We start from the raw sequence: 14,923 nt of genomic DNA on the forward strand, positions 1-14,923 counted from the left end.
GGTGGGGGGGTTCCGTTGCGTTCCATCATGGGATTATTTATAGGGAGATTTTTCGCTTCGTTACGTATCGTTTTTATTGCGATTTTATTCGATGGGTGACACTGACATTGAAGTTTGGCATTGCACTCAGTCGCAGTCCAAGTCTCTGTCCCCGGCTGAGAGACTGATTCAAAGTTAGGCGATGATATCATGCTGGATAACCGACGTGAGGGAATTTTATTTTATTTTTTTTGAAATTTTAGTGGCGCTCATCATTGTTTCTTTATAATCATCATTCTGCGTTGTCGCTGATGGCGAGGAGCGGAGCCTGCTCAACTAGTCAGCTATGCTAATTTCATTGGCCAAATCGTAAATTGATAAACGACCAACGACTCATACACTTGCGGAAACACCTGTGGAATGACTTTCCCAAGTCCCCGTCCCAGTCCCAGGCCCAGTTCAGCGTCTTTGCTGTGTTTGCCGATGGCTTCTGCTGTCTGACAACTTTATCTGGGAGTCACTAAGGTGGGTCGCTAAGGCCGGGGGCGGGGGCACGGGCACTGCAGCAGTTACTATCAAGCGAGCGATACGCATGACTAATCTGAAATATGCTAAACACCGCCACATCTGCTGACAGTTTTGGCTCCTTATCTAAAAAACATTCCTATGTATTTAGTATTTCAATTTGTGCCGCAATTTGAGCCGCCACTTGATTAGACCGGTACAAAGCGCTAGTTGCACGGTTCACCATGCACGTAGCATTTACCACGTTCCGCCCCCTAGGGCTATCGTGGGTCGTACGATAAGTAACAGCTGTCTATAGGTATTCGATTCGTACATACATATGTACTGTCAAAACTTAATTGAAACTTTGTACCGAGTGTCGTTGGTCTGACGTCTGTATTACTTTTGGATTGATTTGATTAGGTGGGATGGGAATTATATGTACTTATGTACATGCGTACGAGGATTGTCGAGATGATAATGAAATAGCTTGTATCGAAAAAGGAGGTGGATGAGTATGGAATATAATATCTTAGAGATGGGCTGTTTCAGGAGTTCAGATACTAAACGGGTTCTTGATTTAAACGTTATCCCAGTCGATTCCAAGAACGAATAAATCGATAAAAATCCATGAACTTCTTCAGAATTGGATTACCCGAGAATAATGGCATTATAATTACACAGAAAACGATATAATCCCACAGCTGCTATCCAAGGTGTTGGGTTCTTTGCACCACCAAACCCCCTCAAAGTCTATCCCGTTTGTGACGCTACGTGACGCGAGGGGAAAAATGCCATTTCGTGGGTCACACATTATTTTGCATTTACAATAGTTATTGCAGATTTTTGCAAGGTTTTGTTTTTGCTGCCATCCCGCACTCAGTTTTTGTTATTTGATAAAATTGCACGTTGTTCATAAACAACAAATTTAAGCACTCACAATTACACAAACACAAGCAGGTAAAATCGAGCAGCAGTAAAATAAAAAAAAACTGTTTAGAACTGCGTACTAACTGCGATTAGCGGTGCTTTCTACTCTCGTTCTCTTTCTCTCTCCTTGAAGCGCACTCTTTCTGTGGGAAGAGGGAGTGGAAGCGGAGCAACTTTTGCGAGGCGGCCGACGTTGAAAAAACAACTGAAAACAAAAAAACACGCAAATTATCCACAGAACACAACAGCAAAAGACAGCACGCACACACACACACAGACACAAACTCGCAAGCGCGCAAACTCTCTGATGGACGGCGGACACACAATAATAGTAGCAATAATAAAGAAACGGTAACTCTCTAATAATAGAGCCCCGTAGGCAAGAGTGCGCGGTGCGCTCAGCTGTTGACTCTCTCACGCGTCATTCGCCACACCACACTCACCTAGCCACTCCACGCTCTTGTTCTTTCACCTCCCTCTCTGTGAGCTTGAATGCTGGTGCTGCTGCTGTTGCTACTGCTGCTCCTCTTTAATCTTATCACCAATGCAAAAACAAGACAGCAGCTTCGGGGCCGCAGCGTTTGATACCCTTCCAGCTCGATCGTTCACCATTCGAATTTGATTATGTGTACATATGTATGAATTTGGCTGAGGTTATACATAAAAGCACAGTTACGTTCCACAATGGATTGTTCTCGAAATACTTGTGGTGTGAGGGAAATGGCATGAGAAGCAAAGGATTGTAGCCATTGTGATTTTTGGTCACTCTGATCGTGGTGAAGATCGCTGTATGCCGATGTATCGATAAGTACATAAGGGTATTCTTCTGAGTGGTGATAAGTTTTTGGAGAAAAAGAAACTCCACACTAGTACACGGATTTTTATTATGTTCCAGAAAAATCGCGTTAAAAACTAAATATTTTTTGCATTTTCCGAAACAAATAATCTATACAGTTATATAATTATTTACTGGCTGCTGTTTGTTTTTATTGAAATGGACAGACGAAAGTTCATGCATAAGTATATATGCATGTCTGTATGTATGTATATATATCGTGTCGATTGCGTCGGATAAGCTTCTATTGCAGAGGAGTTGCAAACAACTGGACGAAACAATAACATCTTCTGAAAGGGTATACCGATAGCAGCAGCAAAGAGAGCAAGCAGCAGTGAGAGCGGAGGTGAAAGGAAAACTGCATGCTCCACGAACATACACACTTACACTCACATTTACATATCTGTACATGTATCCCCACACATTACCATTTACATATCTGCAGAAACAGTTTCGTTACTGGAACTCTCTCTCTCTCTCTCTGTCTCTCTCTGTGCCTGGTTATATCTGCTTTATGGTTTATGGCGGTATCTTCACTTGTCGCGCGCGTTGGGAAAACTGAACTAAAACTTCAGGCCAAGTGCGTTGCATAAGTCATATGATGACGCCGACGACGACGACGCCAACGACGACGCTGGCAGCAACGTCAGCGCTGGCTGATGGCTGATGCCTGTCAAATTGCGCAAGCTTCTTTCCCATTCTGATTGACAATTTGACGACCTTCGTGAAGCGCCCCCAAACCCGCCTGCTATCTGCATCGGGTATTCCAGTGTGTGGGAGTCGCACTGCTACCTTCTTGTACTTCTTCTTTGACGGGGCGCTCCTGTCCAAAGTTCCACCGACGCGCTGGCCTCCCACCACTCACTCCCCACAGGAGGAGTGCCTCGGCTAATGCGTGACCATTTTCAGCTTAGGAAGGAAGCCTCACCCAGACGCACACTTCCACTTGTGACATCATCATCATCATCAAAATCCACTCTGCCCATTCCATCGACCTGGCGCGGCCACTGACAGGTTGGGTAGACCATAAATGGCCATTCCGCCAGAGCCTAGGGTGTGCCATCGCCATCAGCGTCGCTAAATTCTTTGATTTCTAATTATGTATCTCGCGTGGTACGACTATTCAATCAAGCGAGCCACATTTCAAAGATTTATGCACGCAGCTCGGCTCTAAAAGTGTTTCTTATTTGTTGTATGGAAATTTCGTAACAAAATATACCGATTTGTTTGGGTAGAAAGAACTTGTCAAAAGGTTGTTTAATTTAACTATTTTATTTTTTGAGAATATCAATAAACATTTTGAGAATATACAAAATTTGAGAATTAAATACGGGCTGAGGTTCTACTGTTCAACCATTAAGGATCTAGAATAAAATTCTCTGATCACTTTTTAAACGGTTTATTAAATGATCTTAAAGAAACTTTCAGTTATTTTTGTATGCCCATCAGTTTTAGGCCAGAATACAGCTACACTATGTATGAGTATGATTCTACGTTCTTATCGATGATGTCTGATGTTGTCTGGGCCATGTTTTCCTTTCAGTTTGTATCTAAATCACTTAAGGTTTGTTTAACGCGCATATTAGTGATTCGGTTGGGGCAAATCGTTGGCGCTATATCAATATGATGTGTGCCCTGTGTGTGTTTTTCAGTATCCGCTTATCAAAAACCACTCGATAATGTACAGCTAAGGAATGCCAATAAATTCTCAGCGACTTACTGGGCTCTTTAGCTGGAACCCCTGCTGATATGGCGCTGGGCTCTGGAACTGTCCGAGGGACGAGCACTTGGCCAGAATTTCGAGGGCGACTTAGAGCCAAGCAACCAATCACCCAAAAAAACAGCCAAAGAAAACCCACACTTGACAGTAAGTTGTACATACTTGTACTTGTACTTGTTGGGGCACGTTTCGGTGATAACCTCAACCTTAACACACAACTTTGGCGATTGATGTTTTCAGGTTCGGTCGTCTTGAAGGTTCTCTCCGCGCTCTGTCTCTCTGTCTCTGATTGGGGGCGGTGAAGTTGCTATCACATTGTTATTTTGTGTACTTAGTGTGTAGTTCATACCACACTCACTCGTACGTGTGCGAATATACTCGTATGTATGTACATTGTACATATTTATATATATGTACGAGTACGAGTAGAGATACAATAAAGATTTATCAACATCGAGAGCTGTGTATCAACATTTCTCTGCAGCTTGGAGCGTAGAGTAGACCAGAGCCAGACCTTCTACCCTGGTATTGGTACTGGCACTGGTACGGGTACTTGGTGACCCCGTTTTGGGGGAATTCTTGAGCTGTTTCTTTGCTGCTTTTTGTTTTGCCCCTCATTTTTGGCGAAAAGTGGCACAAACTCATTCCGAAAAAAAAAAGAAAAAGAAAAATGCGGCAAGAAGTGAAGAACAGAGGGACAACCAACATAAACAAGTTTCGCGAGCGGCAAATTTCGACAATGAAACCATATGATCAGTGTAATGATAGTTATGAGCCTGCCCTGCCTGGCTCTCGGTCGCTGTCGCTATCTCTGGAGTCGGGGAGGAATCTTTGGATCGGCGGAGGCGACTGCTTCGTTCTTCCACTCACAAAAGAAACAAAATAGATTTAGAAATCCAGCCTCTCTCGGCTGCTATTCGCAATTCGCTTTTCGTTTTGGCCTTTTCTCAAATATTTTGCGGCATGCCTCCTCGTCTGACATCTATTTGATGGCCGCTCTTTCTTTGGAGCGGAGCGGGAAATGCATTGCATAGTTGATCTACATACCAGCCCCGTTAGCCGTGGCCCTTTTTCTTTTTTTTTCCTTTTTTTTTTCTTTTTCTTTTAGTTTGTTTGGTTTTTCTTTCTTTTTGCATGTCTCACTTTAATTAGACTTCAATCAATGCCAGAGGCAAACGTCAGCGCCCTAGTAGAAGACGACGACGACGACTGCAAATCTGACGTCAGTCATTAAGACCTGGCAGAAGCAGAGTAGAATGGAACGGAATGGAATGGGGTCAACTGCAGTACCCCATCAGACGTACCCCCAATGTACATATGTACATACATATTACCCCTTCGCACAGTCACAGTTACAGTCACAGCCTCCCCTCTCTGCCATCTCCTCTGCGGGTCGCTAACCCAGTGCAACAATCTGTATCTGTATATCTGTATATTTGTATCTGAACAGAACTGACAGTTGCATGCGTTTGCTCGATGACTGCGTCTCGTCGGCTGCACCAAAAAGATCTCAAGCCGAGCCAAACCGATTCGATTGCGGTTGCCATGGAAGTGCAGTCAGCTGTCTGAGCAATCTTCTGTCTATCAATCTTTGGCATAGGCTAAAGCTACAAACATGCGAGTATCTGCAAAGGTATAGCAATTATATGTATGTATGTATCTATGGGTATATCTATCCATGGAAATCCTATCCTATATCTACTCGTAGATATTCCACATCATTACTATTACTATTCCCCTTATCTATATCTGTACATATCATGTATCTATATTATTAACCTTGGACCTGCCCTCTTAATGAACTTAAACTTTGTCCTGTGAAACGTATCTGACTGCTTGCAGCACTGAATGTGGTAATCATTTATCCGATAAGGTTGGTACATGCATAAATATGTTTGGAATTGTTCTCTGGAATGTGATTTCTTATTTACAGCTAGGAGAAGGTGTTTTATTCCTATTCCTAGATCCCTTCTAAAGGGGTATAAATATTGATCAATTTTATAGGGTTTAGTTTCCTTTGCCGCTCCTCCCTTTGGCGATCCTGGGAAATCTTATGTCCAAGAAGCTCGTTCTCGTTATTCTGTGGCACTACATTCCCTGTTAGATATCTCTCCTTTTATCTATAGCGAGCGATACAATTGAAGTTATTTTTTCTCTTTTTTCTCCCTAGGTATGTATGTATGTATGTATGTGTCTCTCCCTTGCTCCTGGCTCTAGCTTTTTGTGGCTCTGGCCAGCTGCAAGTGTTTGGTACGTTGAATGCTTCAAATGCCGCCCAATAAATGCAGCTACAACAACGGTCCAACCTGTCACAGTCAGCCAAGATCGGGTTTTTCTTTTATGATTTTTTTTTTTCGTATTTTTTTTTTTGGGTGTTTGAGTGTTGCAACTGCAACACAGCAACCGCCACAGACACAGCCATAGCCATAGTGCTTCACAGCCTCACATCCACATCCAATTGCCAGCCAAGTGCTGCTCATAATAATTTGTTGGAGTGCATTTTCCACATTGCAATGTTTGGCAGGGGGCAGCCAGCCAGCCGGCCAGCAGAGGCGGCACCAAGAGAAGATGCAGGTTTTTATGCCCCACTCTATTGCTGACCAAACTGCAAACTGCAAACGGCAAACGCTGGCAAAACGGCTGGATGTTGCTTGCCTCGAAGAAAGTGAAGCGAAATCAAATGCAACTGCAGCTGCCACAACAGCAACATCAACTTTTGCTTCTCTCTGGCTGGTAGCTGGTGGCTGGCTGGCTGGCTGGCTGCCTGGCTGGCTGACTGCTGGCTGGTGGATTGAGGCGGCTTTCATACTTGGGTAATAGCTGGCTTGCATTTCATTTGAAAGACGACGCTTAACGCGTTGCCATAATTGTAGTTGTGGCTGCAGCCCACAGATACGTGTGCTCGTATCTGCTGGTGCCTCTGGGCTTGCCAAACAACCTTGACATGCAGCTAAACTAATGGCAGGAAATTGTCGACAAGTGCCGCGCAGTCCCAAGCCCAAGCCCAAGCACAAGCCCAAACCCATGCCCAATCCCATCTGTAAGCCCAATCCCATCCGCTCATCCATTCCGATCTCTGCTCGTAGAGACCCACACAGAGATGTGCCTCCACTTGGGGCCTGGCCGCAGCTTTTTAATTGCGCCTCGCATTCAACCGGTTGCTGCTGCTGTTGGAACAATTGCCGCCCCATGCCCCATGCCCCATCCCATGCCCGGGCCAAATGCATCTGTATCTCTTTCTCTCCGTCAGTATCCGTATTTATATCTATGTATGTACGTATATCTGTACCTGCTTCTATCTGTATCTGTATCTGCATCTGTATATGTATCTGTATCTGTAAGTGCAAGTATCTGCATCTGTTTGGCAGCGACTGAAAAATGCGGCTAACTTCATTTGGCCATTTGCACCGATTGATCATGGCACGGACAGCCGCCGAAAGAGTTGCGGCAGGCACCGCTCTTGCAGCAATTTTCTGTCTGTCTGCATTGGACCCTGCCACCGATGCACCATTGCGCCGCAGGGGCATGGGGTGGGGGAGGGGGAGGGGGCATTGAACCAGCCGCCGAACAAATGTGGCTCACCTTGGCAGCACATACATATCTCTCTCTCTCTCTCTCTCTGTCTTTGTTTCTGGTTGAGTGTGTGGGTGGGGCCTGGGACTGGCGCTGGGGTTGGGGCTGGGCAAATGTTTATCAATGAAATTGGACAGCTGAATGGGTAACTGGGTGGCCAGGTGGACACTTTACACTGGACACTGTCCAAGCCACCAATTAGTGCTCGAACAGAGTCTGAAAGTGCCTAGGAATGTGCACCCATAGCTACTCTACCTATCCCTATACCATTCCATAGCGATCTATATACATATGTGTCCCAAATGTAGTCCCATTCCAAGGGAATAACTGCTAAGCGCTTATCTATTTATTTTTGTAGGTTATTTTAATGGGAACTTTAGCATTTTCCTTGTTATGTTTTTACTAGAAAGCCTACCCTACTTGTACACTAGACCAAGTATTTAGCCCGGGCTTTCCATTGCAATCAGACGCCAGCCCTCACTCGACACCGATTCAGGTGCGAATCCCTGCCATACGATATTCGCTTTCCGTTGAAATCCATGCCAGTGGCTATCCGTAACCCCCCTCTTCGATCGATTTCAACCTGATGGATGGATTTACCGGATCGGATTACCCGTTGGATTCGCCTGAGGAAACTCTCGGCTTGGGCTTGGGCTTTGGCTTCAGACTCGGTCTCGGTCTCAGTCACGAGGGAGGAATTTGTGAATTGGAATTGGTATTGGAAGATGAGCTCACTCTCTCTGGAATGCAGGTCCGAGTCGGACTTTGATTGCGCCAAACAAAACAGTTCAAATCTCGTACGAGCACAAACGAGTTGCAATAAAAAATAAAGGTGAATGCATGCAAAAAAAAAGAGATGAACGAACGGGGGGAGTGTCATTGGACGGACTTGGAAACGAACACGGACACGGACGTGGAGAGCAAGAGAGATACGTAGACGGAGACGGCAAGAGCTGTCAGCGGGCATGACGTGGGCCATATATATCCATCTCGGATAATGGCCATCTGCCCGATAATGGCCTTTACGGCAGATTCAGATTCATTGCAAATGCAAGTCACATCGCATTGGCTGTGGGAAACTACCAGCAAATTGCCAGCTCTGGCTCTGACCTTGAAATGGACCCCGGCGATCAAAAGTGCTACATGCTGGCTAGAAAAGCGATCCAAAGAGATCCGAAAACAACCGCCAGCAGGCATTGCCAGGCACCGCCAATCCACCATAATGACGACGATGTCAGGGCAGAGAAAGTAGTCGGCTAGTGGTCGGAGTGGGTAACCAGTTGGTTGGGATGGGATGGGATCGGATGGCAAGAAAAAGTAAAATTATTTTAGGACAGGCCACCGAGAAAAGTATGTCACCTGCAGCGCACCCAAGGCTCGCCGCACCAGACACGCTCAGGCCCGACCAGACCCGATCCGATCAGACCAGGCCAGACCCGACCAGACCATACCATTCCAGGCAAAAACAGCTGTGAGAGTGCACACCGCACCGAAAGCCAACTCCAAAACTGGTCAGCAAATTTTTGTGCATGCGGCAAGTGGCGGGTTTTACTTTCTGCCCCAAAAAAACACCAACCAAAAAAAAGTACAAGCGCAAGGGTTACTTTTGCCGAAGGCTTAAATACCCTAATAGAAGTTCCAAGAACTTTTCTAACACTCACATAAAAATGGCATAGTAAAAAGAAACACAGGCCCCCATCTATAAATTAAATATTCGGTCTTTAGTGACAATAAATAGAAATTACTTACAGTTAAACATATGTACATCACATATGTATTTGTGGTACATATGTGAGGTTAAAAGTTTTAGTCGGCTATTTATTCAAATATAAAACTTTAGTAATTAAATTGCTGGAAATATATTTAATCAAATATTATTATAAAATATATTTAAATTAAATAAATTAAATTTATATTTACAATTTTCACTCTGGATGCAAATCTTTTGGCATACATTTCTAAATCTGCTCTGAAATGGTTGTATACTCACTCCTATCGTACTCGTATTATATAGAGAAATGACTGGCCATGTTTTTCGATTTATTGAAAAAAGGTATCTACAGAAAGGTATAGGCTCTGATAACTGTAGAGTTCACTTTTGGGATGCAAAATGAATTGGGGACCATAGGCTACACGAGCGTTCGTTCTGAGCTCATCCTGTTATGGCAGTGCCACAAACTTCTGGGCAGAGTCATGGTACCTCATCGGAGAGGGCATGAAAACACACATATCGACAGCAAGTCTCCCAATCCGCATACTGGCCAAACAAGTTGGGCATATCGGCCGCAGCTCCCTGCTCCCCCGTCTTTCGTATCTCAGCTGGATGCGTGTTGCATGCCTTGAAGCAGGAAGCACTTGCAACACTTGCAACACGCAAGCCCCGCTTGATTTGAGCTCCGTTTCTTTCTCTGTGTGTGTTTTTTTTTTTTTTTTTTGGCTATTTGCCCGTTTGGCTAATGGAATTTCAGCCAGTCTTCGTCTGCCCGCTCCAACAGCGCCACCAACTCCTTGTCCTGGGCAGGGGCGACGGCTACGGCAACGGCAACGGCAACGGCGACTTATATAAATTATTAGACCAGCCTTTGGCTCAGTCATGTCACGTAGCTGTAAATATAATAGCGACTGCGTCTGAGTCTGAGTCTCGGATTATACAATGATGAAAATGTGTGTTTTGGGAGCGTCTCTCGCTTATGTGCGACACGTCCTCAGGTGGCCCGCGTTCCAAATTAGATAAACCTAATGGGACTGCAATCGCTTCGGGGCCTCCGATAAACGAAATATGTGTGTGTAGGGGGAGTTGCCGCTGGCCGCTGGCCGCTGGCCGCTTTGAATCAGGCCAGAGTACAAAATGCCTTCAATCTAAAGGCTTGGTGTATGTTTCTTTAAAGCTTTAAGAGATGTATCTATAAATAAATATAATATTCACATAACCGAAGAAGGTTTTCATTTATAAATTCCTTTAAAAATATTATTAAGATTATATAAATAAGTAAGTAAGTAACCAACCTATTTTCCACTCACTATCCCATCAAAAAAGAACGTTTTGTTTGGCCTATCATTTAAGGCGGAATTTCTACTTTTGGGCAAATTCCATCAATGGTTATATCTCAGCCAGATCACGTACGACCCTATAGCTGCCCCGATTATACAATATATTGTAAGATATTTGTTTATAAAAAGGGGGGCACGGGTGTATATATTTTGGGCGTATGGCGGGCACGTCTTCTCGGGTGTCTGTGGGCTTTGCCTTGCCCAACATCTGCGGACCTCACGCTGACCCATTTGCTGCCCCAATGCGAGGGCCGCTCACATTTCAACCGCTTCTCTCCACCATTAACGTTCCACGTTCCACGATCCACGAGTATTTCTTTCTTTCTACACCGCTGTTTTTTTTTTTTTTTGGTTTCTTGTGTTGTCATTTCTTTGTGAGTTTGTTTCTTTTATTTTCTCTCCTTTTTTTTGCCGGCCATTTTCAATGTCAACACGCTCTTTTGGGTGACAATGAAGTCAGCTTTTTGGTTCCTCTATTTTTTTGCTTGAGCTGCGCGTGTTTTGATTTCCAAAGCGAAACAAAAGGAAGCCAACCAGAATTTACACAAAATTTCATGCAAATGTCTCTTCAAGATTTGCATAAATAGTCGCCATAAATTCAACTCTTTTTTTTTCTCTATGTATAAGCAGTTTTCAGGTTCAAAGCAATTAAGTAATAATACAAATCAAATGCCAAACCGCGTGAAAACAAAAGCAAAACACAGATTAAAGCGAGAAAATGAAAATGATGCAAGGGCTACCCCAGCCAAAGAAATCATCCAAATGGATCGACACGGCTCGACGGGTCCGACTCAGAGCCATATTCCCTTTTCCACTCTTTCTCCCTTTCCAATCCAAAGCCTCGAGAGATCTTAAACAGTTGCACATCGAAACTAAACCTAATAAAACGTTTATTTCAAGTGCATTTCCACACTGCACACTGAGTCCACTGAGCCCGCTGAGCCAGCCCTTTCACACACTCGCAGATACAGATAGCCGATCATGCGCCTGCGTCTGGTCGCTGCTTTAATTCGTTGAGCCTTTCACGCTTTCATACTTCATAAAACAGTCGAGTCGAATGGCAATCGGAAAGGGGAAAATGTCAGCAGCCTGCTGCACTCGTGGTGTGGCCCGTGATGAAACAGATGCGTACATGCTGTATTTATGGTGCTGCACATTCTCTGTAAGCTTCTGTCCAACTCTGATCCTTCTTTGGTCAATAACTCCTCATCGCATTTCACTCGAAAAGAAAGACAGCTTTATATATAGTGTACTTGGGAGCTCTATACTATAATAATATATATATATAATATTATTATTATATTATTATTTATATATATTATAATATTTAAATTATTTAATTTGATTGTGGGGGCTCCTATTCAGCCGGATTGCAACCATAACACAAACAGCAGAATATACGTACATACTCGTATGTACATATGTAGATGTGTTCCTTTATTTTGCTGCTCTGATTTTTGCACATTTCTGATTTGTTCCAGTTCTAATTTTCACTGGTGTGATTTTTCCCATTTCCCTCGTTACCGCTACCGCCACTGTTACTGTTACTGCCACCGCTACTTCCCTTCCTCTTTTGGCACGTGGTTTTGTGTATTTTTTCAATTTTTGTTTTCCTATTTTGTGTGACAATTTCGTTGTGAAAATCTTTGAAGCGTCACAGAAAAGGTCTAAAATATCAACAAAGCAGCAGCAGAGTGTGCTTAGAAGGTTGGTCGCTGGAGGTGGTGCTGTGGCAGCGGGGGAGGAGGCGTATTTACATACACACATAAATATATGAAGAGTGACAGAGAGTGAGGTGGTGGTGGTGGTGGTGGTGGGGAGGCGAAGGGCGTGCTCATCATATACCGGTTTATTCGAGGCGAGTGTTGGTAAACACGTTTGGCGTTTTGGTGTGCGACCGCCTGCCTGCCTGCCCTTGTCAAGGTCATTCCGAGTCAAAAGCTGCTCTCGATCAAAGCTGAATGCAACTTTGTATTTGGACAATGTGCTGGTTCGCTGGTTCGCTGGTTGGGAGGGGGGTGTACTGGCTTTTATAGATGATGGATCGGCAGCATGGATCTATTGTATAATATGGATGTCCCCACCAGCACCAGCAGCAGCACCAGCACCAGCAGAAAACCACTTAAAAAACTCTTTTTGCTGGTTTGTTGTTGTTGTTGTTGTTGTTGGGGTCCCCATCGGCCCCTCGAGTTCAATGACTTTGCATGACAATTGGTTGTTGTTGTTGGTTGGTTGGTTGTTTGGTTGTTGGTTGTTGCTGTAGTCGTCGTGGCGGCTCTGGCAAAAGACCAGCCAAAAGCAACAGCAATTAAAAAGACGTTAATTTGTCGACTTTTGTGGCCACGAAATTGAATTTTCAACTGACCAATTCCCGTGATTAATAGCACACACAGAGGCAGAAGAAAAGAGAGAGGTTTGCCATCTCTCTCAGGTACATATCTCAGAGGTTCGCATCTCTCCTTTGCTCTTTCTCTTTCTTATAATTACCTAGAACCAAACCAACCAAATTAATGACAGAGAGCCGAGTCGCAGTCGCAGTCGCAGTCGCTGACGTTACAGCTGAGCAGCAGGCGAACTTAACGGACGGACGGACGGACGGACGGGACGGACGGTCACACTGTACAGCAGTCGTACAGTCAGCGAACTCTGCACACACACACACACTCATACATACATACCACCCCAAACACAGCCACACCAATTCATGCTCGTGCATCATTCTAATTACTATGCTATGTATGGCCCAAGCAAAGAGATAGTAACAGAGAGAGCGAGAGATAGAGAGAGAGAGAGAGAGGAAAAGGGGGGAGAGATTGTTGGCTTTTGTGCCCGTGGAGTGGATCAGCGACAATACACAGAGAACGGAGAACAAGAAGGCCATTGTTATTGTTCGCCACATCGCCTCGCCATAGTCGAGGAGAACAGAGTGGAACGGAGAAGTTCAAGTACCCGGTGTGGAGGCATTACATGATACTACCCATATAGTGTACATGGATCTCGTAGAGGAAGTCTTTAACGAGGGAGGTGTGTGCGCTCGCATCTGTGGCCCCAGAGAATTCCATTCCGCCGTAACAAAGGTAAAAGGGGAGCATCGACTTTAGACTGGTACGCGTACTGTGGGGCTTGCAGTCATTAAAGATTTAGAAAGGCCCTAACATGATTGCCCAAAATCGAACGAAAGTGAGAGGCAAGCGACAGGTGGGGAGGTCGAAAGAGAGAGAGAGAGAGAGAGAGAGAGAGAGAGAGTGGGCTCAAATGGGAACACGTGATCGGAAGCGACTCGGGGCGAAAGGGAGAGAGAACCATATTATGAAGAGCAATCGTTGCTATGTAATGACATTACCATCCGAGTACAGCTGAGATTTTTCCCACTTACCTAGCTGAGTTTTACGAGCGCGGTCTGAGCCCATCCTCTCGAAAGCTTCGACCTGACAACCCAACAGCCTGCACTTAAAAAAAAGAGTCTGTGAAAAGAAATCTGAACAAGAGAATCGTTGGAATAGGAATAAGAAGCCAGTGGATCCCCCCCCCCCCAAAGAGACTGCTGATATGAGGGGTCGGAATTGTTTACCCTGTGCAAGGGTAGACAAATAATGCGCAGATTCCTTCCTGTTCCAAGCGAGTGAATGGAGCGATGCTGATGGAATTGCGCGTGTGGATCTCCTCAATGGGTAAGCCTAGAATCTGTCCATGTCTCTGTCGCCTGAGTTCCCCCGGTTTCCATTCAAAACAAATTGGGCTTTAAGCCCCTCGCTGGCAACTGGCAGCTGCCAGCTGACACTTTTTCCTTTAGGGAGGGGTTGCAAATCACCTTTGCTGTCTATACTCGTGTCTTGGTCTTGGTCTGCCTATTGCGCATCATCGGTGTGAATGGTGTGCCTGATTCTACTGCCGTTCTGGATACCACGAGCACTCAGCGCACACAGCTACTGCTACTGCTACTGCTGCTGCTGCTGCTACTGCGCTACTGATGGGTCAAATACCTTGGGAGCAACTTAACGAGGCGGCCAGGCAGGCATACCCGTCCATCTTTTTGTTTTCTTATTGAAATTGTTTATTGTTCGTTCGGCGACTGGGCTGGGGTTGGAGCTGCGGCTGGGGCTGCGGCTGGGGCTGGAACGATGCAAATGTATGAAATTCAATAAACTGCGAAACCAGTTTATCAGCGGAATCAGTTCAGCTCGGTTCAGCTCAGCTCAGTGATTCCCAGTGAAATGTTTTTGGGCAAAAGTTGCCAAATAATATACGATATATGTATATACATATGTGTAGATACATATATAAATATACAGATACTCGTGTTCCGAGCCACATGTCCCAATCCCAATCCC

This window comes from Drosophila obscura, unplaced genomic scaffold (assembly GCF_018151105.1).
Source record: "Drosophila obscura isolate BZ-5 IFL unplaced genomic scaffold, ASM1815110v1 contig_185, whole genome shotgun sequence".
Classification (NCBI taxonomy): Eukaryota; Metazoa; Arthropoda; class Insecta; order Diptera; family Drosophilidae; genus Drosophila; species Drosophila obscura.